Source organism: Felis catus, chromosome C1 (assembly GCF_018350175.1).
Source record: "Felis catus isolate Fca126 chromosome C1, F.catus_Fca126_mat1.0, whole genome shotgun sequence".
Taxonomy (NCBI): domain Eukaryota; kingdom Metazoa; phylum Chordata; class Mammalia; order Carnivora; family Felidae; genus Felis; species Felis catus.
In genome coordinates, this window is record NC_058375.1 from 73,906,753 (window position 1) to 73,925,810 (window position 19,058).

A 19,058-nucleotide genomic window follows, 5' to 3' on the forward strand; every position below is an offset into this window, starting at 1 on the left:
TGGGGCGCCTGGGTGGCTCAGTCGGTTAAGCGTCCGACTTCGGCTCAGGTCATGATCTCGCGGTCTGTGAGTTCGAGCCCCGCGTCGGGCTCTGTGCTAACAGCTCCGAGCCTGGAGCCTGTTTCAGAGTCTGTGTCTCCCTCTCTCTGACCCTCCCCCGTTCATGCTCTGTCTCTCTCTGTCTCAAAAATAAATAAACATTAAAAAAAAATTAAAAAAAAATAATAAAATAGAGTCTAGAAATCAGAAGCAGAAAAAGCAACAGAGGTGTTTTACTATTAGCTGTGAAGAAGGAAACTTCCATGTTGTGGAAAGGGTGGAGCCTCTAAGAGCAGAAGGCCTCAGTCCTATAACCTCAAGGAGTTGAATTCTTCCAATCAACTTGGAAGAGGGCTCTGAGCCCCAAATGAGATTGGCAGCCTTTGCTGACACCTTGATTTTAGCCTGGTGACACTGAACAGAAGACCCAACTCAACAATGCCTGAACCCTGATCTATGGGAACTGTGAGATAATAAATTTGTGTTGTTTTAAGCCTCTAAGTTGGTGGTAATTTGTTACACAGTGATAAGAAAACTAACACAAATATCAAGGTCAAAATAAAGATTTTGAAGTATGTGGATTATATTGATTTAAAAATTGTAAGACATTTTAACTTATCAATATTTCTCACACATGCACACACACACATCATGGGTTACAGGTGAGTGAAGATTTGATTGAAGGTATTTCTGATACTGAACCTTTACTTGCTTTTTTCAGTATACACTTTTTTTCCACCTAGAGTACATAAAAAAGAATAGTGCACATGATATAGTGCCAAGATTTTTGTAAATCTATAGCCCTTAGCAATTAAGACCCATTTACCCCCTCTGTAACTCCTGCAATCATGAATTTATTTTCTAGCTCTATAGGTTTGCCTATTGTGGACATTTCATATTGATGGAATTTGTTTTCTGTATGTCATATGTCTTTTCCATTCCCATTTTTTTCTGTTAATAACTTCTGTGTTAAATAAGTATTTTCTAGTGTGGCATCTTAATCCCCTTGTTGTTTCTTTTACTATATTTTTAGAATTATTTTCCTAATGGTTGCCATGAGGAGTACAATTAACATCATAATTTAACACAGTATGTATGAAAACCAACTTAATTTCAATAGTGTGCAAAAACTTCCTTCCTAGCTACATTCCCACCCCTCTCCTTCATCATATTATCGTCATACAAATGACCTTTTTTATATTATTTGCCTAATAACAGCTACAATTATTTCATAATGCAGTTTTATTTAAAAAAAATTTTAATATTTATTTATTTTTGAGAGACAGAGAGAGACAAAGCATGAGCAGGGGAGGGGCAGAGAGAGGGAGACACAGAATCAGAAGCAGGCTCCAGGCTCTGAGCTGTCAGCACAGAGCCCGATAAGGGGCTCAAACTCACGGACCGCAAGATCGTGACCTGAGCTGAAGTCAGATGCTTAACCGACTGAGCCACCCAGGCGCCCCAATTTTAAATCTTATCAAAGGAAAGACTTACAAACAGAAAATAAATTTTTTTATATTTATATATTTATATATTATTATATATTATTTATATAATATAATATATACAGATTATATATATTTATCTGTGTAGTCACCTTTACCAGTGCTCTCCATTTCATGTGGATTTGTTGGATTTGTTTTACTGTCTAGTGTCCTTTTGCTTCATCATAAAGGATTCCCGTTAGTATTCTTATAGGGTATGTCAGCTAGTGACAAATTCTCTACTTTGTTCATCTGGGAATGTTTTAATTTTGTTTTTTTTGTTTTTTGTTTTTTTTAGTTCTCAAGGATAGTTTCCATGGGTATAGAATTGTTGCTTGATAAGTCTTTTTTCTGCCCTCCTCCCCCCGCCCACCCGCAAACACTTTGAATATGTTACTCACTTCCTTCTGGCCTCTATGGTATTTTATTAAAAAATAAAATGTTAATCTTCACGGTGATTCCTTGTACATGATGAATTACTTCACTCTTGCTGCTTTCAAGATTTTCTCATTGTCTTTCAAAAATTTCATTGCATTTTATCCAGTTAAATGATCCCTTTGAGTTTATCCTAGGATTGAGCTTCTTGGATGTATGGGTTAATGTTTTTCATCATATTTGGGAAGTTGGGACCATTATTTCTTCAAATATTTTTTTTTTCTGCTAGCTCCTCTCTCCTCTCCTACTGGGACTCCCAGTTTGCATATGTTGATACCCTTTTTGGTGTGCCACAAGTTATCTGAGACTATTCATTTTCCTTCATTTTTTTTCTTTCTGTTTCAGATTGGATAATCTCAATCATCAAGTTCAGTGATTCTTTCTTCTGCCAGCTCAAATCTGATAATTAGTGAATTGTACTGAATTTTTTATTTCAATTATTGTACTTTTCAACTCCCAGAATTTCTACTTGTGTTTTCAAAATAGAAAAATCTATGTCTTTATCGATGTTTTCTATTTGGTTAGACATCATTCTCATACTTTAGTTCTTTAAACGTGGTTTCCTTTAGTTCTTTGAATATATTTAAAATATCTGATTTAAAGTCTTTGTCTACTAAGCCTATATCTGATCTTCCTCAGGGACAATTTCTCTTGACTAATTTTTTTTACCCTTGTATGGTCCATACTTTCTTGTTCCTTTTGCATGTTTCACGACTTTGTTGAACAATAGACATTTGAAATAATATAACATGGCAATTCTGGAAATCAGACCCAGAATTTTTTGTTGTTTGTTTACTTAGTGACCCACTTGAATTAATTTTGTAAATCTGTTTTATTTGTCATTGTTTAGCTCCTGACATCTCTTTTCAGTTAGCTTGGTGGAAATCTGATGATTGGGAAGAGTTTTTCTTAAATACCTGGAACCAGTAAGTCTCCCAGCCTTTGCTGAAGGGCTTTGCATGTGTATTGGGGTCCACTGGAGGTTTACGACTCTACATTAGCCTTTGCATCTTGCTCCTGGAGACTCTCAAGATTAGCCAGACATGTGAGTTTAGGGCCTTCTTAGCTTTTACCTAGACATGTGTACAGCTCTATATATGCACATGGATTTCTAGATTCCCAGAAATACGTCAGAATCTTTAAAGCTGCAATGAATATTTCATTCCCAAGATTTTTAATTTTTTTGGTTAGCTTCTTGTTTGCCCCAACTATTATCATTGCTTCAGGTAACTGCCATGTAATACAATTGCTGTTGATTGTTTTTGATAAACACCTTCTGAGAAAAGGCTAAGTAAGCTCTGAGTCAGGTCAGGTACAGATAGTCCTTCAAGTGGGGGTTTTTAGGAAACTAGCAGACTGGTAAAATAATGACAGTTCACTGGGACCCTTCCAGTGGTGGCTAAGTTGTTGGTTTTTACTGTAATTGTGTGATTGTTGGTTTTCAAGGTTACATCAGCATTGAGGAGAGTGGGATGGGAATAGAGCAAGTTATAATACCACAAAGCTTGCTTTTCTTATGGAGATTCAGCTTTTTTTAAATTTTTTATTTTTTTTATTTTGAGTAAACACTCCTCAGTGCAAGCCTTTGGTTAATTTCCAGAGTTTTGAGGGGAGCCTGGATGGCTCAGTGGGTTAAGCATCTGACTCTTGGCTTTGGATCAGGTCATGATCTCACAGTCATGATCTCACTGTCATGACATCAAGCCCTGTGTTGGGCAGACTGCTTGAGAATGTCTCTCTCTCTTTCCCTCTCTCTCTGCCCCTCCTCTGCTCACCTTTGGGTGGGTGCCTTTGCACTCTCTCTCTCAAAATAAATAAACTTAAAAAAATTTCCAGAGATTGGAAAATTTTGATTCTGCAACTTTTTTGCCAGTGTTGCTCTTGCCTTATGATGGAACAGAGTTTTGGAGGTCCTCACTCTACCATTCCTATTGATATCATCTTTTCTAACTTATGTTTATCCTTCAACAGTTTTCTTAAGATTCCATACTTTCTCATTTTGGAAAGTGCACCTGTTTCATTTTAGGCTTATGGTAAGAAGTAAGTAGGATAAATCACCTGGAACATGAAGAATTCAAAATAAGGGCAAATTGAAATTGAATATACACATTATAGTACTTTTGTTTATATACATGTAAACAATATGTACAATTGTTATATATACATGCATATATATATCAACCTAGTGATCTGGCAGAGGTGCTTGGCTTTCCTAAACATTTCTGTTCCTTTTCCAGGATATAGAGTTATTGCTTGGAAATGATTTCCCAGCCATGGACTCTATTTTCATCTCCTCACCCCTTATATTTAGGAGGGATTATGTAATGGGTTTTCACCAATGGATTGCATGCAGTGTGTTGATGCTGATTCAAGAGCATCAAGAAATACTATGTCTCTCTTTTCCCTTCTCTCAGTTTGATGTAAAAAGAGCATAGTGACCTTAGGAGCCATGTGTTAAAGGTCACGGAGCTATAATGTGGAATGAGTCTGGGACCCTGGATGATTTCTTGAAAAAGAGCCTCGTCTGTTCTTTTGTTTTTTGTTGTTGTTGTTGTTTTATTTTCTGAGTGGGAAATAAACTGTTGTGTTTGATCAATTAATGCATCTTGGGGTTCTTTTGTTACAGCAAATACGATTTCCTTAATACGAGAGGCAGTCCTACAAAAACAGTAGTGTTACAGGATAAGGCTAACAACTGGGTCAATGAGTTATCCTGTATGTAGCAACATTTTTCAAAAATTTATTTATTTATTTAGAGAGAGACAGAGAATGCGCCTGTGCACACAGGTGCACGGGGCAGAGGCAAAGAGAGAGGGAGAGAGAGAATACCAAGGAGGTTCCACATTCAGTGCAGAGCCTGACACAAGGCTCAATCCCATGAACAAGTCAATAATGACCTGAACTGAAATCAAGAGTCAGACACTTAACCACCTGAGCCACCCAGGGGTCCCAGTAACAACGTTTTTGGTAAAATCGTTTCGCCTAGCCATGTGTATTTGAGGATCACAGAGTGAGGATCTCCACTGTTTATATGGACATATCTAGACATATTTATCTGGGTTAGCGAAATAAGCTGGTGAAGCTTTCTTTGGACAGAGGAGATGATTAACAGCTGTCGGGTTGGAATTGACGACTTGTCCCCCAAGGAGAAGACCCTCCCAAGAATAAACGGCTAGCCTTTAACTTCCTAGACAATATGTTAGACTAAGGAAGAGTGGGCTCCTTTTATTTAGGTCCAGAAAAGCTTCTCGAGGCCAATGCCAGACTCTTAAAAGAGACTGTGTGGGGTGGAAATATCTGGCTAGAGGATTGAAGTCAATTTTAACATCTGGAGCATCATTCTAGGAGTCAAGAATGACAAGAGAAAGTTGAAGAAATGCCATAAGGTGGAAGCAGGGGACACTTGCAGTGATTGGGAAAACACACGAGACACACCTCAGGGACCCCTTGAATCAGAAGAGGGACTGGGGATCTCGAGATGTTGCCAGTGAGGGTATGTAAAGGACAGTTCTTTTGTTGTTTTACTATGACATACATTTCTGATTGAACCATCAGGCTTTTGAAACCTGAGGGAATGTGGCCTACACATATATGCCATGATGAGCTGGGTTACACAGCTTATAATGGAGGCAGAAAAAGATACTGTGATTCGTGTCTGTCCTTTGCTCATTCTCTTTTATTGTCTGAAGTTCACTTTTTTTTTTCCTAATTGTATGACCACTGGGACTAGAAATCCACTATGGATGGAGTTCTGAGAAATCCAGGGGAATGTTGTAATAAGAAACTGTTTCCTATTGATCTTCTCCCCTCCCAGTAAGCTCTGTATTTGGGTTGCTTCGGGCGTGGGGGGAATGGGGCGAGGGCAAACATCCAGTAACTTACATTTTCAGGAGCTTTGTGGTTTATACTCAGAAACTCAGTGAACTGATAATGATGGCAAGCAGAGGTTAAATCTCCATTTCATCATCAAACTGGGAAGAATAAAGGATTTGTATTCAGTCATACAATGTGGAATGAGGGCAGCTCTTAAAATGATTGCTTAAGGTGCTTTTTTCACACAGCCGCTGTTTGGCTGGATGTGACAAAGTCTGCTCAAAAAGAAACTTTTGACTAGATATATAATAAATGAGAAATGCCCTTGGGAAAAAGGAAACACCTGTTCCCCCCCACCCCTTCAGTTCAATTCCTACCCATTAATTACTTAGGAATATTTAGGTGGCAGACGCAGAGAGTACAGCAATCCCTGTCCCTGAGCCTCTGCCCCCACACAAGTCCTTTCAGCATTTTGAAATTAAGAGGTTTATTTTTTTTATTTTTATTTTTGGTTTTGGCAACCGGTTTGCTTTTATACTGCCTCTGTGGGGCCATAGGAAGACCCTGTCCCTAAACGTACACAAATCCGTTTTGGAAAAGCCTCATGCGGAAATGATCCATAGAAACAGGATTTTTCTTCTCATAAAGTTGCCTTTGCTTTTGACCATACATGGATCTTGGCACTGCAGTGTGGGGAATTTGCCCAGGCCGTTCCACAGCCTCTGCCCTGTGCCCTCGGTGGGCAGGCAGCTGTGCTTTCTTTAGCATGGGTGCTTCCGGAGGGTGACTGCTCTCAAACCAAAGATGATTTCCCTTCACAACACAAGGGCTCCGTCTGGGGATGTTAGCCTGAGCAGACATGACTCAAAGGGAGATGTTTGCAGAACATCCTCTCCCCTTAAATTCGTTCTACCAAAGCTCTGTGAGAATCTTTTTTTTACTGCCACCTCCTACAAAAGTTTAAGAAATGTTTTTTTCCACCTAATTTACTTTCCAATTTCTTACTCATACTTGGCTTCCATGTTTATTTTACTTCTGCGTGACTTGAAGGTAATAATATTCTTTAATAGTCATATATACACCTTCCCACATGGGGGCTACATCCTGGTTACATTACAAGCCCGAGGCTCCCCCTTTCAATTCCTCGAAATCCAGAGGAAACCCCCCCACAGAAGGTGCTAGATAATTAGCTTGGCTACTGTTTGCTGCAGACAGCGTTTTCGGTTGGCTCTGGTCACAGCGCCTGGGCTTTCAGGCTGGGTCTCCCGCTTCAGCGCAAGGCCAGGCAGGACTTCAGCCGCAGCCAGACCCGGCTCCCTCACCACAAGCCCTTAATTGTTTATTAATGAAGCTTTTGCCAAACAACTCTACACATTGTCTAAACCCTCCGCCCCCAGAGTACATTCCAGCCCGCCCACGAAAGTGTTCTGTGGGGCTGCTCTCTGAAAAGTCTCATTCCTGCCCTGGCAGAGTTGGTTAGGATTCAAACTTTCTTCCTTTCTTTCCCCTTCTTTCTTTCCTTCCTTCTTTCTTTCCTTCCTTTCTTTCTTTCTTTCTTTCTCTCTCTCCTCTTTCTTTCTTTGTTTCTTTGTTTCTTTCTTTTTCTTCTTTCACCCTCCCTTCCTCTCTCTCTCTTTCTTTCTTTCCTTTTTTAAAAAACTTTTACTGGCAGCGGCAGCTAAATAGGAGATTGTTTCTGATCCCCTAAACATGGCAGCACAGGTGTTACCGCTCAAAACTGAGCTCGCGTCTCTTTGCCCCCATACCTCCTGAGAACGGCGTCCCTTTCTGCTCCACAGCTGGTGTCTAGGCCCAGCAGACGGGAAAGTCCTGCTGGAAACTCCTCCCAAACACCCAGTGGCTGGAGCAATCCTGCAGGAATAAGCCAACGGTTGCTGCTTGGTATTTGAACATCATTTAATGAGTGCCCAGAATTCATCTGTAAATGCACATTGTTAATTTAGGGCCGGCTATTCATTAATTAGGGGTTTAGTGGCAAGTGCCATTGAGCTATCTGCAATGTTTAAGGTTACGTCAAGCCCTAGCAAACGGCTTGCTGATAACAAGCTGCATCCATCTCCATTACTGGGCCACTCCTGTCTGACTTTGCTCAGCATCTTCGAAGGGCTATGCCTCTTGGAACTGAAGAATTAAACTTTTATCCAAACCAGATTCTGCTCTTTCACCTCTTCTGATTCCTTGAGTACTTCTCATTTATTTTGCCTAAATGACATCTGATTACCTAACATGGAGTGGAGCAAGGTCTTAACCTAAAACAGCCTGCAGACCTCAGTTCTCAGCTGGAGAATTCCAGTGGGTTAACGCTAAGGAAATCCTTACATTTCCATTTCATCTGATACAGGGCTCAGTGTAAAAGAAATAGTTTCTGATTTTTCTTCTCATAAAGTTGCAGTTCCAATAGAATTTTTTTTTTAAAGCCAGAGAAATACAGGAAATTAATTTTAAACCTGGAGAATAAATGTCCCTATTGGTTCAAGTTTACTTTCGCAGTGTTTCTTTCCCCGAAAATATGTATCATTTGAGGCAATCATGGTGCCAAATGAAATAAGTCCAACCGTCTAAAGAGCCCCGCATGTCAAACCTCAGCTGCACAAACGTGGTCATGGCGGAGGTACATGCTCAGTCACCAGACGGCCTCCAAAACCTGGCCTCCTCTCCCGTGTCTAGGCCCACAGTAGAAGCAGGCAGCTTGAGCGGACATTTAGGGAGATGCTGCTCTTAAAGGAAACTGTATAATCACACGTTTGTTTATCCTTCAAACGCTAGGTTAGAGAACTTGCCTGAAAACTAACTTCCACTGACAGATGGTCTCTCTAAGTAGTTGATTCTGAGAAGGGAGAGGGCTACCTGGCATGGCTGTTTAACACATTAGGGTGCTCGCAGGGAGAGCCTACTGCTCCCCTGAACCATGGTTCAATTTTAAGCATCACTGGCCGGGATGGGTTATTGCAACTACTTGGAGAAGGGCACTTGAGAGCCTGATGCTCAGTGTGCGAGGGAGAGGGGAGGAGGAGGAGGAGAATGATAGCCCAAGGGAGGGTGTCTGAAAACCTTTGCACCACTGAGCTGGCACACTTATCACAGGGTGACAGTCTATACCGCAGGCCTGCGGTGCGTTGCTGTTTGTGGTGCATGCTGCCAACTGGCTTAGAAAATGCAGATCCCCTCTAAGATAGAGCAGGAGGCAGAATGTCAGCCGACTGACATTCCCCACAACAGGGCTTCCCAGGCCCCGGATGTGGGAGTGTGGATCGTAGCGGGATCTGCAGGTGGGCGGTGGCTCTTCCAGGGAAGGCCCTTCTCTCTGGGCTTCCAGCAGCAGCCACCCCGGGTCTGGCTTGCGGCGGGGAGGGCCCTCATCCCTTTGCCCAGAATGGCGTGGACGCCATCTTGTTTTTAATTTGGTAATTAAGTTCCACGACACAAAGATTAAACAAAAAAGCGAGTTGTATTTGTGTATCGTCTTCTTGTCCTGCATCTTCCTGAACACAAAATAGAAAATGTCCTAGAGACTACGGTGTGGGGGGGGGGGGGGGGGGGGGGGGGGAAACCAAAACAAAACAAGGCCAACAAAAGGCTTGGTTTATACCATTTAGTCATGAAGTTACCTACATTGCACGCAATTGAAAAAGACAATCTTAAGTAGAGGATTTCTTAAATTTACCGTAATGATGCGCTGGACACTCGAAGTAAGAGCCCTTTGAAGCTGACGTGCTGCAGGATAAAGCACACTCTTTCTTTGGAAAAGAGAAAGCCAATATATTGCGGTGGCAGAAGGAACAATGGAGCCAATGAAACAGAGGTCAGAGCTGAAGGTTTCTGCTAGAAGCAAGCTATACACAGGTATTTTAATTTTTTTCTTCAGACAGAAACTCTGCTCCGGGACCCAGAGCACTGCATGCAGACTGCTGGTAAGAAAAGCACTCAATTGTTCAATTTTTATTATTCAATATTGTATTAAAAAAATTTTTAGGCTCTTTAGGTCAAGGCAACTTTTAAAAGGTTAAAAGCTATTCAGAAGGGTTCCCATATCCATAAAAGCAAATGAGATTAAGCCTAAAGACTGACGGAGGAAAAACAATCATTTAGATAAACGGCCGCCACCTCAAAAATGTTTTGATTTTTACCAGAGGAAGGGAATTCAGAGACTCTTGGATTGGCTGTCATATCAAGGAGAGATTCATTAAATCTGAAGCAATTATTTTTGTGCTTGTTCTTGTTTGGTGTGTTTTAGGCCAGGCCCTACCTTTCTTCAGTTACATTCTTTGTAATGGTTTGGGAAACGTAATTGCTTGGCTCCAACTTCCATCTGTCAACTACTGACCTTGCTGCTTGGGCATCTGTAACATCAGACACTATTGTCATGGAAAGAATTATGATGTTTCAATCAAGTGTATTGCAAAGTTAACAAATCCATGACACGATCTGGACCACATGGAAGAGTTTAGAAAATGTGTTTCAGAGACCTCAGGGAAAAGCAAACAGGCCATCCTCATTAATGTTTATCTCCACGGCTTGCCATTAATTGTGTCAAGTTACCGTATCATAACAGAGGAGCTGAATCTGAACCTCGAACTTGAGGGGAGTACTTCAGATCGAAATGTGGGGTTCAGCAAGGGAGACAAAAGCCACTCCATGCTCCCAGGGGGAAGTTCTGAATTCATATCATTGACTGACCCGTGGCAACTTTGGAATGTCTGCTTAGACTGAGTCTCCTTGGTTATTTTTCAAAGTCCATGAAGTTATGCTTTAGTCTGGTTTTTGTTGCTGATCTCAGAAAACTGAATCTGCCAGAGGGTGGGACTCATTAGAGCTGGTAGATGGGTCAAACAGGCAAAGAGGTGATTGAAGCAATCAGGGTTAGCTGATATTTACTCGAAAGTCTGAGCATAGGGAACAGCAGATTTCTGGACGTTAAAGTGAGAAAGCGAGTTGATATAAAAATTTAATTTCATCTGCTATGGAAACTGGGTCTGGCCTGACAAAATTAAAATGGATAGAAATAATATTCTGGACACTTAAATTTTATTTTCACTGTCCTGTGTCTGAACAAATAAGCATTCCAAGTAAGTAAGAGGAGCTAAAATTTCCGTTTTGCGAGAAATATTCCCTGACAAAGAGTTTTTGTGCCGCGTATCTTTCACTTTTATAAACTCTAAAAGGAGAATGGTTGTTGCGGATGTTAAAATAATCGGTTTTCTTGAATCACAAAATGGCAAAGCAAAGCTGATGCATCTGTGAAGAGCTAAGAAAACGTAATTCAGTTTGGCCCTGCCCGGAGAAAATCTATTATGTGAAAACAAAAATTTACAGATGAATAAATTAGGGGGTGATTATTCATATTGTAAAAGAGTCTTTAAAGGATTCCCCTAGGATTCTTTTAAAGGCTTAGCTCCACTAGCTCATGTAAGTGTTTGTGTGCAGATCATTAACTATCTGACAGGCAGGCCAGAAATTCAGGTAGAGAGCCAAGGGGGAAGGGAGAGAATGTTCAAGAGGCAGAGGAACAGCTGACACCTGAGGCTTGCCACGCCTCAAGACAAATGATGAAATAATATTGAAAGTCAAAGTGAAAATATGATATTTATCTACAAGTTATGCTTTATCTTCCAGAGCCCTTTACGTACCAGAATGCTGCTTGGGTCCAAAGGCAAGCTTGGCCACCTATGTGGCTGTGTGACTTTGGATAAGTTACATAACCTCTCTGAACGACCAACCATCTAGGGCTGTATAAGTAGTAACACGAGTTAATATATATAAAGCAGTTAGGGTTGCACATAGTAAATGCTGTATACATGTTTCTAAGATGATTCTGGGATAAGCTATTACAAAATATCATGTATTCTCCAAAACAGGGATGATGAGGATGATTATGACACTGGAAGTGATCTAACAAAAGCAAAATATTCCCCCCATACCCCCACAAAAGAAAAGAAGAAAACAACAACCAAGGAACACCGAGGAATGAATACTGCTGTCTTTTGGGGTTTCCCAAGAAAGTCAATCTGAAATTTAAACTTCTTTGAAATTATTATCCTAACTTCAGTTTTGTAGGGGTTTGGCAAACTTTCCAAGATTGAGACGCACACAGAGGCAATCAGCAACGTAGCGTCTGTTGATTTTTCTATGTTAAAAGACTTTGATTCATCTACTATTGCATTTGTCATTTTAAAAACCATAGTAAACAAGATGAAGTATAGCTTTCTTATTTGTGGGAAAGAAAACTTTTTGCTTGATAGACTTCGCTTGCTTTGCAGAAAAAAATGAACCCTTTCTGTGTATTCTGTCCAATGCGTCTGCCCATATGGAGTCTTGGGCTTGGAATAGACATTAATCGATTCTTTCCAAAGGAACAACCAGTAACAAAGGGTACCAACCTGCCCTCCCAGTCTGATCTGGTTAACAGGTTGCTAAACCAGACACCCCAAAGTGGTGTGAAAGCTGAGATGTGTGAGTGCAGTTAGAATGGCTGTAGGGATCAGAGTCAGGTAGATGTAAGGAAGGGCACAGGTTCATTGTTGTTGAGGTGGCCCGTTTTGGGGTCCTGGCGATTGATAATTAGCTTTACCATATGTCACTTTTGACATGACATGTGAGAAAGCCCAGACTGTTTCAAGGGCCACTAGTGCTACTTTTATTTAATTATAAAACGGTCTCTTAATTATTTAATTAAAATTCTCCTTTTGTGTCCCCCAAAACTCCTCTTCTGCTCAGGACAGGCCTCCCAGTCTGCCTAGCCCTCTGGTTATACCGGAAGACCTATGCTACTTTCTCACACTCGATTCTGTATCCCAGTTGGATACAGGTTGAATAAAAATATGCTTTCTGGTCCTCACACTTAGTTTATATGAGTGAATGCTGATGGAAATGGGTAAGTAAATAGTGTTTAAGTGCACGAGATCAAATTACTTCCTTCACAACTTGAAGTTCTTGACAGTTCTGGAAATACTACGCTTATTATTTTTTTTTTTTAACATGGTAAAGTGGATTGATCTTTACCTAGCCTCACAGCAGATTGCCAGATTGTCAGCTTTCAATATATTACTTTTTTGAAAAAAAAAAAATTAAGTGATTTGATTCATTTTTTGGGAAAAAATTTCTTGAGCTCAGAAAACTTAAAACCATGGAAATCTGTAAATGCTTTTTGAGTTATATAGAATAAGGGACAAGACTTTGAATAAGTGGGAACTAGTTCAGTTGCTTTTGTTTTTTAATTTTTTTAATTTTTGTCTGTTTAAAAAAAAAATTGGAATGCTTCATAGGTTTGCATGTCATTCTTACGCAGGGACCAGGCTAATCTCCTCTGTATCATTCCCACTTTATTTTATTATTATTATTATTTTAAGTTTATTTATTTTGAGAGAGAGAGAGAAAGCACGAGCCAGGGAGGGTCAGAGAGAGAGGGGGAGAGAGAGAATCTCAAGCAGGCTCTGCACTGTCAGTGCAGAGCCTGACGTGAGCCTCAAACCCACGAACCGAGAGATCATGATCTGAGCCAGGTTGGACGCTCAACCGAGTCGCCCAAGGCGCCCTTCGTTCCAATTTTAGTATATGTGCTGCCAAAGTGAGCACTAGTTGCTAGCTAAACAGTTGTCTCTTACTGGTTATTTCCTGTATGTCCAATAACTTTTACATGTTAGTACCAAGAATTCAAATTTTTGAATTGCTATACGCAGCTTTGCCCAAAGCAGTGTGGTTTCCCAGACGTAAATTCCCGTTATATTTTCTCATTATATACTTACCTTTCACAGCGTGTGACACAAGTGCATTGAACAATGTATTTGTGTAATTATTTGTTTAATGCCTGTCCTTATATGTATTCATGTAACTATTTGTTTAATGCCCGTCCTATGGGTAGATAGTAATCTTTGTCATGATAGGGGGCACATCTGTCTGGCTCACTGTTGTAGACTGAGTGGTTAGCACAGGAACACACACAGAGTAGGTGCTCAAAAAATTTGTTGAGTCACCAAATACTTGGTGGTAAATTTTCTGTGCTTATTCTGTTTAGTAGAACTAAATATCATGTAAGTTCCATTGAAGTTTTTAATTTTTATTTTTTATTTTTTGCTTTAAATGTTTATACATACATACATTGGTTAAAACAGTTATAATGGTTAAAATATTCAAACTTGCATAGATGGGAAGTGGATGGAAAGTAAAATTTATCCTCACTGCCCTTTACTGATCTCCAAAGATTTCCAGAGTTAATGACTTTAATTGGATATTTACCAATATCCCTTTGGATATTTACCATCATATTTCTAAAGAACACATTGTATTCTTGATTTTCTTAAGACTTCAGATAGTATCTATAGATTTCTGGATGAAAGCTGTGAAATTTCATACACTCTTACTTTTTCCCTTCTCCCCTATTCGCTCCTAAGTTCAGGATTTTTGTTGTTCTTTTTTTTGTTTGTTTCTTTGTTTGTTTTCGTCTTTCTACTGGTTATCTTTGTTACTTAGCATTATAATTAATCTATGTTTTTCAGTCACCAGCTTAAGACTGGCTCTATTTTCCCCATGCTAAGTGAGGTGAGGAAATCAGTGCACCTATATTTTCTTCTTTTCTTTTTCCCCTGCTGCCTTCTGTCAGCTAAATTATTATGTTTTACATTTTTTTGAGCTTAAAGCAATTTACATGCAAATATTTTAATAATTTACACTTACACATTGTACCATTACATTTCCTTCTATATCCAGTGCCTTTCCAACATTGTCTATAGTTTTGATTTTAAAATAGGAATATCTGAAATGATCAATATATACACATTAGGAATATTACTCTTTCTATAACCACATAGTCTATTTAGGCACAGGAAGAAAGCATATCATTTCATAGAGCTGTAAACAGCAAAATCTGAAAGATGAACATAGAAATAGTATTGTTAATATTATATATTATTTATAAATTAAATACAATGCATATTATACATTAATATGTTATATATATCAACAATCGTTCAAAATAATGTCATGTTTTAGTTTGCTTCATATTTTAACATGACTTTCTTCTTATGCACACTACCATGCTCAACTCACCTCTAAAAAATTTTTTTTTTTTTTTTCTCCATAAAGTCCTCTAGTCTCTTTCTAATTTCTACTCATTACTTTTTGGGTCTACTGCTCATTCTGAGATTTCTTTCATTGTACCTCTGCATTAGATTAAACTGTTCTAAGATTGCTTTTTTTCCTCTTTCTTGGATTATTTTTTCATGTTACTGGAGTACATCCTCGTAATATTTTTTTTTAAAGGTAGATGAGAAGTAGACTATTTGAACTCTTTATGTCTAAAATGGCTTTATTCTTCACTTAAATTTTATTTATAATTGCACTTGGTGTAGTATTCTGTGTTTACAATGGCTTTATAGGCTTTTAGGACCCCCTGTTGTTGGGAAGGCATTGATGTCCATCTGATGGTCATTTCTTTTTGAGCAAACACTTTTTTTCTCTTTGATGCCTTTTAGAATTTTTCTTTCCAAGCTTTGTTCTGAAATTTTACAAATATGTATCTAATGCATTTTTGTTCACTTGACGTTTGGTCAAGTTTGGCAGTCGTTGAGTTCATGTTTCTTCTAGGTCTGGGAAATTTTCTTCATCTGTTTTCTTTGGTTATTTCTTTGGTTATTTCAACTCTTTCATTGTTTATGTTGTCTTCCTCTAAACCAGCTTTTAGATATGCCTAAGACCTTTTGGATATGTGCTCTATATCAGGGCTTTTCAAGTTTTAATGCATGCGAATTACTCGGAAATCTTTTCAAAAGGAAGAATCTGAGTCAGTAAGTCTTAACTTAGACTTAACTTAGACTTAAATAGAGTCTTAACTGAGGCCCATGACTCTGCATTTCTAATGAGACAGATGATGCTGATCCTGCTGGCGTGTGGATCACATTTTGAATAGTGAGGCTTTATAGTTCTTGAAATGGCATTTCGTGCATATATTTTTCTGTTTTTCTTACTTTCCATCATAGAACGTTTTATTAATTCCACCTTCCAAATTAAATTTCAGTCTTCTGCCTGTTTTGTTCAGCTTACAGTTATTTTTAGATGATCGATTGCATTATTTTTTTTACTTTTCAAGAAGTCATAGCAGCCGTTTTTTATATTACAAATACAATATATTGTTGATATTTTGAGGCTACTAATTAGAACATTTTAATGTTCTCTTTTATTCCTTCCATTACCACTGTCTCTTCTGTGGTCAGTTTTTCTGTTTGTTCATCTTTGTCTTTCTTTTTGTTCTACTTAACTTCCCCTGCATATCTGGTAATCATTGGTTCATTATTAATTTGGGGTTGTAAAGGACTGTGTTTCTAATATGGTTCTGTTTATAATAGCTGGCATTTGTATCCTTTGAGGTTGAATGGACCATTTTACCCAAAAGGCCAGTGTTCTGAATGGGAGGGCTGCCTTTAGTCTCTGCGTCAAAGGGTAAACCCTACTGACAAGTGGCTTTTTCTTTCTAGGACATGAACAAGCTTGGGCAGCACATCTGCCATCTATGCCACTTATTACATATGCAGAGGAAGAAGAGGGCCTCCCTAGCACAGCTGTTCTGAAGATAGTCTTCCCGTTATAAGCCTTTATTGCTACCCCTTGGCAATTTTTTTCTATCTATACCTGTCTGGAGCCTCTCCAGAGATGTTTTAAAGCAACTGAACCCTCCCTCCACTACATCTCTTTTCTATGTATGTATTTGGGGTTGTGATTTGCTCAGTTAGAGTTTATCTAACAATATAATCAACCTACTTCCTAGCTTCGAAGACTTTGTTGGACTTTCTGGCCTGCTAACGTCATCCCCCTTCCTCATCCTTTTTTTGGCTTGTTTCAAGTGCTGCCAAGGATGTATTTATTTGTATATGTGAATGGTCGTTTCAGTGGGAATTTTGCATGGAAAGGAGGCAATGTAGGTCCTGTCCATCATCTTGAGTTAAGAGACTATATGGCTGTCTTAGAATTGCTCTAAATGCTTATCTGAATCTGGCTACCACTCATCTGGCTCTTCACAAACAGACAGACCTAACTGTAAATAGGTAAATTCCCATACAAGTTCCCCAGACCTTGCTAATTATTCTTCATGGATCAAGTCGGATTTAATAGTGTTAAGGGCTTTGGATGATTTTAAATTGTTCCCTAAGCCTCTTGGCAGTCCCATGTGTGTACAGAATAGCGTGATCACAAAAGAAAGTAACTATAGAGAAGTACCTAACCTAGAAGGCTAAGATAAAAATTAAAGTTCAAAAAGAATTTGAACTAGCCTACAATTTACTTTGGGGTGTTACATATTTTTATGTGAGTTGAGCTTGACCAACTCTACCTTGGATTTGCCAAGAAAATAATTGATGTGATCACAGAGCCAAGAATGATAACATGTGAAGATCTGTGGAGGATTGGCAGGACCCCAGATCACTGGGAAAAAGCCAATAGAATACCTATTTTTAAAAGGCAATAAAAAGTTGTTTGAGAACTAATGACCTCTAATAGAGTGAAAAAACAGTGCTTACTGAATACCTTGACCCAAATAAGTTTTAGAAAGTCTGACAAAGTCATGGCAGTAATGAGTAGAGGAAAAATGTATTCGTACAGCACACCAAAATAACATTAAATATCCAAAACTGGGTAAATATTTTTAATGTAAAAATTCTAGATTTTTATTTATTTTATTTATTGCTATCATTTTGTTAGGATTTCAAGTCCATATCTTGTCAAGCATCTAGATCATTCAAGACATCTAGAATTTGGCCACATTTCTCTATTTTTGCCTAGACATGCATTGTCATGTAGATGTTCCTGATAACATAAAAGTGTGATGTTAGATTGAAAATATTAACAGAACCGTTATTCAGACACCAAATCCTCCCTTGATAACATATATAGGATATATGTTAACATTTTGCATGTATGACTGAAACCTGATGGTGGCTGCCTTACTCTAGAATTTAAAATTAAATTTGAGATTATTTCAATAAACTAAGTCCTTATTCTAAAACAATATCAAATGAAACAGAATACATGCTGATATAAGTTGTTTTAATGAAGGAGGAAAAAAATCCCCACATTTTTGAAGGAGGGGGTAACTATTAGGCAATAATTGGGTAGAAGAAAAAGATTAGGAGTTTTCAGAGTCCCCAGCGAATATTATCCACTGACTATAATTTGATGAGATCTTTCACACCTCTGGCCTTTGTCTATAATGCTTCCACCCCTGGGATCTATTTCCTTCCCCTTTTTATCTTGCAAACTTTCCTCTGGTCCTTCCAGTCTGAACCCCATGAAGTCTTTCTTTCTATATATTTTGAGTTAGTTTCTCTGTCTTCTGTGTTCCCTTGGGGTATTTTGGACGTTCAGATACAACCAACCTTTGTTGAGTGCCTACCACCTACCAGGCACTGCATCATGAAATAATAACTCTGTCACAGAAACATGACCGTAGTATGATTATCTTTCTTTCACCGATTAAAGAAGCTGAGGCCCTGAGAAGATACACGAATTGCCCAAGGTTGCACAACTAGCAGACAGCAAAAAGATTTTTAAACTATGTAATTACTTGTATATAGTTCTTTCCCCATCACTGGACAAGGCAGAGAAAGCATCTTACTTATCCCTCAATCTCCGTAGCTGCACGCCACCTGACACATGGTCAAAATGTTACAGATAAATGGGTAAACAACGTAGTGGACTTGCGTTAAAGGCAAGCTGGATTTAGGTGTAGGTGACTTACCTTTCTCGTCTCTTAGAAGTAAGCATTCAATAGATAGTCATTAACATTCCCACCTCCATGCGTTATGCTAGTTTTGGTTTGGGTAGAAGAATTATAGTGAGTGGTGATGATAATATGGACAGTAAAAATAATAATAATGATGATAAGGACACTAGGTGTGCTTAAGGAAGAAAGTGCCACGCTGATGGTTTTGTTCTAGTGCTTCAGATAATGTTAAGAACTAATCAGTTCGTTCTTTATTTCATATTTACTTATATTTAATGTCCATAGGGTACTTCATCAGTCATTATGGAAATAATAAAGTACAGACACGGTCCCTGTCTTCAGCATAAGACAGGCATGTAAGAGATGTGTATCCATAATGACAATCCGAGGGAGTAGGTGTTGGTGCTACGGAGTCAGAAGGCCACGTGCCAAGTGACCAGGGGAGGGTTCTAAAGAGTTGGTATGCAAGCCAGAGATGTTAGGTGGCAGAGATGTTCAATGTTTACTGAATGTTGAATGGCATTTTGAAGGTTGAAGTTTAGGGAAAAAGAGTGTTCACT

General features: G+C 38.9%; 1 non-coding gene across 1 annotated transcript; it reads right to left on the minus strand.

Moving 5' to 3' along the window:
* Positions 1-13,032: 13,032 nt before the first annotated feature.
* On the minus strand, positions 13,033-13,136 carry LOC111562066. Its single transcript, XR_002745125.2, has one exon. It is a non-coding gene; the product is annotated as a U6 spliceosomal RNA (small nuclear RNA).
* Between the last annotated feature and the right edge of the window lie 5,922 nt (positions 13,137-19,058).